We start from the raw sequence: 12,553 nt of genomic DNA, 5'->3' as shown, positions 1-12,553 counted from the left end.
AACATTTAAAATTTTTTAAAATGTTTTGTGGATGTGATACAATTTGAGATGGAAGAGGTAAGTTAAAAAATGTTTTAAGCTTTTATTTAGTATGTTTTCTATTTAATGAGTTTTGCCTATCTCTTAAATTCCTAAAATACTATGATTGTAATGTGGTGCTTTCCTAATGAATTACTGAAGCTCCATCTTTGGAGCAAGTGGGTTCTTGCTTGATTTGTAGCTAATTTTGCAGAATTAAGACTCTTAACTAGCTTGGGGTATCAGCTTAAAGTCTTAGCATTGTCTTAACCCTGGAGATTCACTCCAAATTTGTAAAAAGAATAAGTCATCTGCCCTAAATGCACTAGCTAGCCTGATAATTAAATTAAATGCATGTGGAAGTCAGCGCTCAAGGATATGCATTGGTGAGCAGGGCTTCCAATCACTTGCCTAAGAACCTCAGACACCCTAAGTAATGAGAATTGCATTCAAATGTTACATGGTAAGAAAAGTGTATGAACTGGATTGTTTAAGTATATGTTATCACAATATAAAAAGTAGTGTTGTCCAGATAGCTTGTATCCTTTAGAAAATAAGGATGCTACAATACTACAGATGGGATCAGACACTGCTTTGCTCTGTACCTAAGGGATTTGGATTCCCATCATAAAACTGGGTATTGTCAAGGAATAGGAAGCACAGCAGTGTGTCACAGGAGACGGGTGCTGCCCTCACTAAGCAAGTCCTGCCCCATGGCAGCACCACCAGAGGTGAATATGCGCTGGTGCTCTCCAGCTGCAGGAGTAGATGTGGGATGTGAGAACAGAAAGGCAAAATAGAACAAATTAGGGACTTTAAACAGGGGCATTGATGCTAAAGTGTCACAAGTTGTCATGTTTTCCATCTGAAACTGGAAATATCTACTAAAAAGTTTCAACTAGTTTCATCCAATCAACAGTTTGTTTAGGACCCACTCTGTGCTAAGCTCCACTCTAGCTAGCTTTTTTTTCCTTTGGACATTACAGTTCTATGTATACAAAAACCAGAGTATGACTGGTTGTGACTAGAATATCATGCTCACTGCAGGAAGAAAGTTCTGTAGCTAGTGACTGACAAGACCGTCTAAAGAATGTGAAGCAAAGAGTTTTGGGCATTGGAATTAGACCAACCTGCTGGGTGATAATAAATCATTTGCATAATCTCTGGGTTTCATAGAGATTTTCACTGAAAACAGTGCTGCTTGGATGTTGTTACAGGAGATTATGAATGTAAAATGCATATAAAAAGAATTTAAGCAAACAGGAAAAAAATCAGTTTCCTTTGTTCCTTGCCCTCCTTTGAAAATGTTATATAAAGAGTGGATCATGTTTCTTTCTGCTAACCTGTGACACCATAGTGATGAATTCTTCATAATTCCTTGGTCAAGACTTGGGACAATGGGTTGGTGAAAGAAGGTTTCCTTGCCACCAAAGAATCTTGGAACCTGTTAGAAGATGTCATGTCCAGAAAGTTGATGGGGTCGTGATGTTAAGGTTAAATGAAGCTGACCATACTGCTGGCACGCTGTTAAATCTCAAAACCCTTCTAAAGATGAAACACTATTATATGTTCTAAAGAAAATAGGCAACCATGAAGCCAGTTAATTAGAAATTCAAGTGCAAGCAAGGAAAAAAACCTGAGATTGTCCTGTACTTTGAGCAAAGGAACAAAACTGTCTCTCTGCGGCTGTCAGCCTATAACAAATGTTTTCCTAAGTTTCTTCCCCAGAAACTTATTTAAATAGTCTTTGCAATCTCACCCAAGGCAACTTGGGTTGGAAAATCTGCAGGCACAATTAATATCAATCAATAAATTGGTACGTGTGTGTGTGTGTGTGTATGTGTGTGTGTGTGTGTATGTGTGTGTGTTAATACTTAATTTTCTCCTTTGGCCCTGATTTCTAGGACACAGTGGAAGTCTAGTACCTTATCATATGATCTCTTTTGTGATTTTTAAAAAAATTCTTGTAAAAAGGAAATCCTGATTTCTCAAGTCCAAAACACTAAAGTGTCCCACACCTTCTGAGGAACCATCTCTGCTAGGCTTCTTGTTGGTGCATGCAGTCAAATCCTCCTGGAACTTCTACTTGTTCGGCAACATATATAAACTGGTATTTGAATTCTGCATACCACCAGGGACTCTTCAAATCCCAGGGTTCTTGTATGTGTGCTTTCCCTCTCTGTACAATAGTGCGTGCGTGTGTGTGAAAACTTAAGTTTTTATTGTCTCGCTCATCATCTCCAGAGGGAGTTCAGTCTTCCTGCTCTGTGTTTTTCGCAAGTCTGGATATTTTCAGCTCCCACTGTACAACTTTACACATTCTTTGGTCTGGATATCAGTTGAGGATCTGGGAACATAATGATGCATCTGAGTATGTTTCTTAGATGAAAAAAACCTGATAAAACTCCCAGCTTTTCCATCATGTCTTCACCAAGCAGAAAACTGCTGTCATTCTGGATGTTCCTGGGTTTTTTTTCTTGGTTCTGAGGGGGTGAAATTATAGAATGTTGGTGAGGTGAGGTAGGATCTCTCAATTGGCTTAGAGATAGTTTCTCTTCATTAAGGGGCCAAACCAGTGACTCAGTCCTCAGACAGCTGACAAAGAAGTTGTGATTTTATTTTGGGCAAGGTTCCCAAGGCTTCTCAGTTAAAAGTCCATTTTCCGCATTTATCTTGCAGACCCAACTTTTGTGATCAGTCCCCGCAGCCCTCTTCTGCCCAGTGGAGACTGCTTGGCTTGATTTTGTGTCTGGAATGAAAAAAACAGGAGGGCTAACACTTGATACCCACAAAAAAAGCCTCCTGGGTCAGAAGAAGAAGGTCAGTGTGACAGGCTGAATAATGCCCCACCTGTATGAAGTTCATGCCTGAATCCTGGAAACATGTGAATGTTTTACTCTATATGGAAAAAGAGACTTTGTACATGTGATTGAGTTAAGGTTGTGATATAAAGAGGTTCTTCTAATGGTCTGGATGAATGCATATCATAATCTCAGGGGTGACAATGGAAGTGAAAATTAGAATAATGCAGCTGGGAGCCAAGAAATGCCAATATGGTTGGATTAAGCATGGAAGAGATTCTACCCTGGAACCTCCAATAGGAATTATTCCTCCTGACATAGTCATTTCACCTAAGGTTGGAAAGGAGTGTGTGTGTGTGTGTGAGAAAGAGAGACAGAGAGAGAGTTGACTCTAGTCCCTTTTCTACCTTTGCCAAGCTCCTTTTGACATATAGACACATAGATACAATTATATTATCTCCTCCATTGAACTCTAGAAGTGACTGTGTCTTGTTCCTGTATGGGTCTCTGGTACCTAAATAATTGCATGGTACCAAAAGACTGAAGACAAACATTTTTTGTCTGAAGAAATAATTAACTAGCTGGCTGAATGGATGATCTGTAAATCCATCAGCATAGTAAGGCATACAGCTAGATTGGCCAGATATTAACTCCTAGAATAGGTAAACTTTGTCCCAGGAACTCCTGTAACAGAAGTACCTACGGACCTCAAAACTTCACTCTGGGTCAGCTTTCTTCTTTAGATCTACCTTCCCTATCAACATAAACTGTCATAATTGTAAGTGATGCTTCAGTTAAGTGCTGCAGAATAATTACATTCAGGGCCCGTCCAGATCATGGGACAGTTGGATTTTCCTCTTATCTCAAAGGTAGAATTGAAGCATGTGGAACATGCTCTATGCCAGATGTGGCCAGACACATTACTAGACACATCTGGTACGGTTGTTTTAGTTAGCTTTTCCATGTCACTGAGACATAGTACCCAATACCTGCACCTTCTAGGAGGAAAGGTTTATTTTAGTTCATGCATTCAGTATGGTCGGCTGCTACTGAGGCAAAAACAGGATGGCAGAAGAGCATAGTAGCAGAAACGATGCTCAACCCATGGCAGCTAGGAAGCATAGAGAGAAATGAGGCGCCTGGAAGGGGAATACATTCCTCTAGGTCATGCCCCAGTGACTCATCTCTAACCAGGCTGCTTCCTAACTGCAAGTCAGCTATTGTGCCTATATGATCTCCATGATCACATCAGGATTTGGGGGACATTGACAGCCACACCTTAACAGTAGTTAGCAGAGAAGATCCAAATCATAATGGACGTGAGAAGGAAGAACAGTTATGCAGAAGGCTCAGCATTATTTACAAGAGCTTTGTAGAGCCTGGAGATCAGAAAGTGACTCAAAGGAAAACTGGAAGTATTATTTCCAGAGGTTACTCCAGATCAGGATTTTTATGTTTCCTATGACTATAAAGGTTCAAATTTCTACACATCATGTTTCTTCTTTTGGTTCTATAACAAATATAGCCGCCAATGGACTTATGTTTCCTATTCTTAAATGAAGGGAACATGTTAACAGCCAAAACTTTATTTCAGGGAACTGTTTTAAAGAGAAAGCTAGTCTAAATTATTTAAAAAAAAGTTTCAATAGAGCTAGGTATACAGCACAATGGTAGAGAATTGACCTACTATGCCTATCATCTAGATTTGATCCCTAGCATCACCAACAACAAAACAAAGCAGAACAAAAACCCCTTTGTACTATAGACTAACTTATCTTCCCTCCCTCTAAGTTCAATGTTGAAGCTGAAAATGCCAAGTGTGACAAGGCGGAAAGATAGCCATTTACAAGTGACACTGAGGCTTCATGGGAAGCAAAACCTGCCAGAACTTAGATCTTGGACCTGTTGCTTCAGAATTATGAGAAAATAAATCTGTTTTTTGAGTGAAATTTTTAAAATATTTTAGTTGTTTTTGTTACAGCAGTCCTAAAACACATATACATTCTCCTTAAAGTAAAAGTTTTAAAGGAATGCAAATTTAAAACTTAAAACAAATATTGTTTGCAATGTTTTTGCTGGAGGTTCTTTCGTCCTAAAGCTACATTTTAATGATAAAATACAAATGTACTAAAAAAATTCTTGAAAAATTATTTTTTCCAAATAGATAACATATATTCCTTACCATGTTTCTATCTTGTTGATTCACTTAGCATATCATTTATTTTTTCTATGGTAATAAAAAGTAAGTTTAGGTATAGAACAAGTACATAATGATATTATAATTGAAAGAACTCTAATTAATTTTCAGGTATTTTGAAGGTTTAACAATAGACTTAGCTTGAAACACATTCTCTACTAGAGTAACTGTTCTCCCTCCACATTTCAGACACTGCATGTTGATTGTCGTGAGCCTTTTACTCTTGGTTGATGCTGCTCTGTATGTGCTTCTTGGGTCTTGACCATTCAGCATAGTGTATGGCACTGTGGCAGAGTAGGACTGCTTCTCAGTTTTTTAAAAATTTTATTTAAAGAAAGACTAATCAAAACAGAAAAGAGGTAGAAAAAATACATTCAGAGAAAAAAAAACAGTAAGAAATCACTAGTTGATGTTTACATATTGTCTTTTTACAAATAGTTGTTCAAGATACAAAAATGGAACATGGAAAGTGGTAATTCAAACAGCAAGACTGCAAACAGTTCTGTTCAACTGTCCATCAAAAACTTAGTAACATGGTTGTCAATCTTATACACTTAAACATGTATGCAGTTATCCATATCTTCATTTATATTTAAACAAACTAAAGCAGGTTAAAGTCATTCTGAACAAAGAATAATAGTATTGCTGGATTTCATATCATGACACTCTGTGATCAGCACTGGGAACTGTAGTGTCTTTTTTAAAAAATTAATTTAAAGAAAGACTAAACAAAACAGAAAATGGGTAGAAATAAAACAATTTCAAAGGAAAAATAAACAGAAAGAAATCACTAGTTGATGATTACAGATTGTCTTCTTACAAATAGTTATTCAAGATACTAAAGTGGAGCATATAAAGGGAGGATTCAAACAGTGAGATTGCAACCAGTTCTGTTCAAGTATCCAAAAAACTTAGAAATATGGTTATTAATCCTATATACTTAAACATATATGCAGTTATCCATATCTTCAATTATGTTGAGTTTGAACAAACCCAAGCAGGCTAATATCACTCTGAAGAATAACCCACTATTGCTGGGTTTCACATTATGACCCTCCAGGATCAGCACTGGGTATTTTAGTGTCTCTTTTTCTTTAAAGTATCTGTTCATTTCATCATGTGTCGTGAGATCAGTTCTCATAAACTGTTTGTAGATTCTACACATGCATGAGCCTTAACATGTATTTCTATTCTTTCTATATTAGAAGGAGAGGCAAAACAAAGCAAGACAAAACAAAACATATTCCTATAAACACATGAAATGGAATAAACATATCAGATCATTGGCTATATTATCAGACATAGTATAATTGAATATATCAGTACATAACAGTATTAATAAACATTGTATGTAGTATAGAACTTCAAAAACTGGCAGTTATCAAACCAGAATGTGTATCATAGAGTCTTATCATCTTCAGTGTAGTTGCCTATACTCTCAGATACTACTCTTGATACTGTCAATCGTATAAGCTTTGAATAAAAACTTCTCTGCCTCATTTCTGTTAATGCTCTTTTTTGCCATCAGTTGTCTGCTTATCTTATACATTTTGTTTTTTGCTCCATTCATTGAGGCCTCTCTGCCACTGTTCCTGGAATTCTAGTACTTTTCTCTCTCTCTAGAATGTCCTGTAGTATTCTCTGTAGAGTTGAATTGGTGGTTGCAAATTTCCCAAGTTCCTCTTTGTCTTGAAAGCATCTTGTTTCTCCATTAATTTCTAGAGACAGTTTAGCAGGGTATATCAATCTGGGATGGAGGTGATTTTCTTTCAGGGCTTGGAATATTTTGCTCCAGGCTCTTCTTGACTTGATGGTTTGTGTCGAGTAGTCTGCTGTGATTCTGATGGGCCTTCCTCTGGAGGTTATCTGTTTCTTGTCTCTAACAGCTTTTAATATTCTGTTCTTATATTGAATTTCTGGGATCTTGATTATTATATGCCTGGGTGCAGCTCTGTTTTGGTTGTAAGTGGCTGGTGTTCTGTATGCCTCATACATCTGAATATCATTTCCTTTTCCTATGTTTGGGAAGTTTTCCTTAATTATTTCTGTGAATAACCTTTGTAGTTCCATTGTTTGTACCCCAGCTTCTTCATTCACATTCTTTATTCTCAAGTTATAGATCTTTTTGTCATCTTCTAGCCTTTGTATTGTTACTGCTTGTTTCCTTGTTAGTTTTAAAGTTTTCCCTTTCATACTCCCACATTGCAAAATTGTCCTCCAGTTTGGATAATCTATCCTTAGTTTCTTTCAAGCTGGTTTGCCATCTTTCCATAGAGTTTTTAATTTCTTTGTGATTTCTTTCAATCTGCTTCATGTATTCTATATTTTTTATATGCTTCACCAAATGGTTTTCTCCTTCGTTTGAGTTCCTCTCTTCTTCCATCTATGTCTGCTTGAGTGGTGCTTAGTATCTCTTTTATTTATCTTCTTATACCTTGCTTTATTTGGCTAAATATTTCACTTTTGAACTCATCTATGAGGTTCTGAAGATATCTCTTTATGTCCCCTGGTGCCATGTCTGATATTGCATTTTTGCTGTTCTCATTCTCCTTTGTATTTACCTGTCCTAGGTCAATGTTTTCAGGGATGGGTCTGGAACTTTTTGTTGTTGCTTCCTCTTCCCATCTCTTTTGCTTCTTCCAGGAGGTCCCAGTTTCTTTCTTTATTGGTTACAATTCTTCTGAAGTGCACTGGCTAGATGATCCTTCCCACTGTGGTGAGCTAGTGAGTTGCAGACAGGAACAGCATATGCTGGCCCCTCCCCTCCAGATCAGTCAAGCTGCTGTGGCCTGCACTACTGTGTTACTTTGTGCTGCTTGCCCTCTGGACCAGCCAAACCTACTGGGCCAGTGTGGTTAGTGTGTGCCACTGCTGCAGGGAGTTGACTTTGGATAACCTATTGGGTCTCAGCTGGGGTCACATGACCCAGGCCTAGGTCACTCCACCAATCCTGTTTGGGAAGGGAGCAATTGACTGAAGTCACTGTTGCCTCTTGTACTTGCCAGTCCTGCCGGGTCCCAGAATGTCATCTGTCAGAGCCCCACTATTTATGGAATGGCTCCACTCCTGTCACTCACCACAGGTCAATATAGGCACCTTGCCAACTCAGCCCTCCATTCAACTCACTGACCCCTGAACTCAATGTAACTGTGCCTCCAGTGAGTTGAAGCAGCGGAACCTCTGACAGCTTGGCAAGTCACGGCAGAACCTTGGATGGTTGGCAAGTCACCTTAATTTCTTTTTGGGATGACAGAACTCATCTCCCTCTCTTTGGGGCTCCCCATTCTGTATTATGCTGAATTCTAAGTCAGCTATCTCTGGGAGCTTCTATAGCCAGTTGTTATCTATCTGCCATCTTTGCCAAGAACCAGGACTACTTCTTTAAGGTCAACAGTTTCCATGCTGGAAACACCCCACGGAAGAAATCAACAGCTCATGTATTTTGTTGAATCTACAGCTTCTTTTATGTCTACTAGCAAAAAACACTTACAATGGTTCACAGATTTGCTTCACAAGGGCCAGAGAAGCCCTCCATGTGATTTCTGCCTGACTCACATGTGGCCTGCGCTCAGGAGGTTTCTCCCTCCACCTACACTGTCAGCTGAAATCCAAGGAGCTCTTGTCTTGTTGACAGACCAGCTGGGGTCTCTTTGTGAAGACAGAGTCAGAGTGGGGATTGTCTGCCAGAGTGCTAAAATGTTTCACAGTGCCAGTGGTCGGTAAGTGTTTTAGTTCATTTCCTATTGCTATTACAGAATACCACAGACAGGGTAAATTACAAACAATAGAAATTTATGTGGCTCACAGTTCTGGATGCTGGGAAATACAAGACAGAGCAGTGACATCTGATGAAGACCTTCTTGTTTTATTACATATAATAACATGGTATAAGACTGATAGAAAGAGAGAGACAGAGACAGAGACAGAGAGAGACAGACAGACAAAAAGGCAAGATGAGAGAGAGATGGGGTACAGAAGCCTGGTTTTATAACAAACCTGCTCCCACACTAACAGTGGCATTGCTCTGTGTATGAGGATGCTACCCTTGTGGCCTAATTCTCCTTTTCTAGTTTCTACTTCTAAACATAGTTAGCTGATAGTCACTTTTCAGCATGAGTTCTGGAGGGGACTGTTAAATAACAGCAGCAGGTAAAGTTCTTTCATCTCCTCGGTTTCATAATATCAGCTTCCTTGTCCTCTGTAATTCATGGGTGAAGGAAGGGGTCATGCAATGATCTGAGGGGAAGGTGAAGGAAGAGATAGACAATAGTGGTTGAGGAAGAGAGTAAAACTTGACTTGAAGAAAGCCTGGGCCGAGAAAAGTGCTCTGAATTGGGATTATTTTGGAAGGAAGTTTAGCCATTTTCCAGAGAAGAACCAATTCTGAGAAAAGAGTTGTGCAAGGGATTTATTGGAAGAGTTCCCAGGGAAACCATATAGAAGAATCAATGAGAAACCAAAGTTATGAAGGGAAGAAGATAGGAAAAGTTGCACTGAAATCACCTGTATTAGTTACATAACAATATTAGTTATATCATTTGGGCAACAATTGTCCAAACTCAGAGGTTTAAAACAACAATAAATCTGCACTGTCTCAGGGTTTGAGTGGATGACAATTTCATGAGTACCTTGCTTGGGCAGCTCAGGCTGAAGAGTCCCAAGAGGTGTTAGTTAAAGTGTCATCCGGAGCCATAGTCATCTGAAGACTTATCTAGAAAGGGTCCACTTCCAAGCTGGCTTGCTCACATGGCTGGGGAGCTGGAGCTGGCTGTTGGCAAGAAGTTCAGTGCTCTCCACCTTCAGGCCTCTCCTCCAACTACTTCTGGGTCCTCATGATGTGGCTTCTGGTTTCCCACAGGATGCAGAGGTCAAGAGAGAGATAAAGTCAAACAGAAGCTGTTCTTTACATGACCCAGTCTCAGAAGTCAGATAGCATCACTACCCCATCTTCTATTCCTTAGCAGTGAGTTAAGTCCGGTCTACCTTCAGGGAGAAGGAAATTAGCTCTGTCTTTTGAAGGTATATGATAAGTTGGTTCAAGCCTGCAGAGAAGATTGAAAGACATCACAGAGTACCACTCAGAGTGTATTTCATCAGCGGTAAGGGAGGGAGGGTATTTAGATTCATAGTAGTTTATCATAATGAAAGTGTATCTGAGATGGGAGGTGATAAATGCCCACTCCTTTATTTGCAATGTAGATGCCTGAGGACAAACTATTTAACAAATGCAACAGGGGCTGAATAAGGAGGTGATCACAAACCAGGAGATGCCTGGCACAAACACAAGCCAGCCTCCCAAGGGATCTGCCAGAGAGCATTAATAGAATCTGCTATAACCAGACAGCATGATACATATGCTTTTATTACAGAGTGATTATTCTATTGTATGTTTATTCTACAGTATTCAAAGAGTGATTCAGTAATGTGGCTTCCTGGCAGTGTTCAGTAGAGATGTGGAGCTTGGAGTTCTTCAAACTCCTTTAAAGGGATCATCAGGTTTTAAGAATTCTGTTCTACATTCCCCTCCCTGTGTGGTTTCATCTCCATGCAGAATCTACTTTTGTTTCAGAAATCCTGGGTGCAGATGTCTGAAAAATACTTAATGAAGTCAAGTAACAAGATAGAACTAGGCAGATGCTTGCCTAAGAGTATACCAGAAGGAGATGGCTGGTCACCAAAAGTTATTAATAACACTTTGTACTTTGATAACATCTTTCATTTGAGCCTCAATAAACTACATAGGCATTTAAGTAATCCAAGGAGTTATTTTCTTGGATAGAAGTTTTAAACTCAACAAGTCTCTTGAAAGTTTGGTGTTTTGAATGCCTTATTTTCTGAATTGTTCTCTAGGGAAAAATTATTTTCATTTATAAATCATATGAATGTTATTAAATGTCAGTTATTTCTTAAAACAATGGGTAGCACACAGTCTCTGGCAATATTATGTGAAATTCACACTGTATTTGTTTTTTTTTTTTTTTTTTTTTTTGGTTTCAAAGCTGAAATTAAGTGATAGAATATTTCTTTTTAACAAGGGAAGTGTAAGTGTAGATACTGTTCCCAATTCTAATCATCACTAATTTTAGTCTCATTATTGGTTCATCCTTTTGCATGAGATGCCAAATGACCAGCCTCAGAGCTGGAGACAGACTCCACCTAGATGAAGAATCAGAACCAACGAGTCTATGGAATAGCCTGAGTCATGCCTACGGCAACGCTGACATCCTATCACCATCGGATTGCAGAAGATACAGCAGGGAACAGGTTTGTGCTGATTATCAGTATCTTGTCACATAGCTTCTTCACAGTGTGCAGGGTTGTGTTTTGCCTACTGAGTGACCACTGGTTTTTTACCACTAAGTCTCAAAATGAAGTGTATCACAGAATGAGAAAGCCCAGCCCCACCGAGATGGAGTTCTGCTGCCAGGAGGAGAATCACAGCAAAGGCCATGTCCTCAGGGGGCCTGGGTTCACCTGCTGTCCTCTGTAGCCTCCTGCCGTGTTTCTCCAGGCTCAGCATGAGGAGGCTTGCTTGGCCTCTCAGGTCTGTAGAGTGGAAGGTATGACAAGGGATATGTACACAGGGCGGACTCCAAGTCTCTTCTGACTTATATTTTCTGTTTCTTTTGCTTTTTTTTTTTTTTTTTTTCCCCTCTCAGTACATGTTCATGGTACATTATAGTACATTCCCTGTGGGTAGTTGGTTCACACATATCACACAGTTTATTTCTTTTCACATCCCTTCTCCTCTCTCTTCATCCTTTCCCCCCTCTATCTTTTAATCCCCTTTCTATTTGCCAAAGACCTATCACTCTATTTCCTGTCTCCTGTCTTTTATATTGCTCTTTGAAAGCTGGGAAACAGGACGTCGTCTTTTCCTGGCGGTTTCCAAACATCTTGCATTACCCTCTTTTTCCACAAGGTGGCAGAGCAGAAGAGCGCAGAAGCGAAGAGGTAAGTGTTAATAATGGGGTATCCAAGCACCACTTCTGGCTCTCACTTTCCTCCAAGAAAAAAATGATTAAGAGGTTTGTGAGTTTGCAGACTGTTTAACAAGCGAGTCTAGCTTCTTTCTAATTAGTTCTTTCTTTATAGGAAGAGTGAAATAATTTCTGATCCCGGTTTATTGGGGGGTAATGTAGCAGTTTTTAATTCATTTATAATTACGATCTTTCTTTGTATGCCATGTGGAGGTTGGTGGAAGTGAGTACTTTTCTCTTGAGGAAGAAGATGTGCTCAGCTTTTGCTTTATAAAGCTTAGGTTTAGAGGGTTCATCCCCTTCCCCTGGTAGGTTTGGATTCATTAGGTCCCCACCTTTTGTGAAGCAAGATGAAAAGATAAAAGGGAAACTCATGATAAGGTCCAGGCCCTTCTGTCTCCACAGAGATTCCTGTGGGACCAAAATAAATACAAAAGCCCACTTGTTTATCTTCTGCAAACCTTGTTCTGATTTTCTGTCTGGTTGCTTTGACATCCGGTTCCAAGGAACTATTTGCACAATTTAATGTCAGCTGGTCTGCACTGCTGGACAACTTT

Source organism: Cavia porcellus, unplaced genomic scaffold (genome assembly GCF_034190915.1).
Source record: "Cavia porcellus strain 051 isolate PalLab524CR breed Dunkin Hartley unplaced genomic scaffold, mCavPor4.1 scaffold_22, whole genome shotgun sequence".
Taxonomy (NCBI): Eukaryota; Metazoa; Chordata; class Mammalia; order Rodentia; family Caviidae; genus Cavia; species Cavia porcellus.
The sequence above is the reverse complement of the archived record's forward strand: the minus strand, read 5'-3'. Positions refer to the sequence as shown.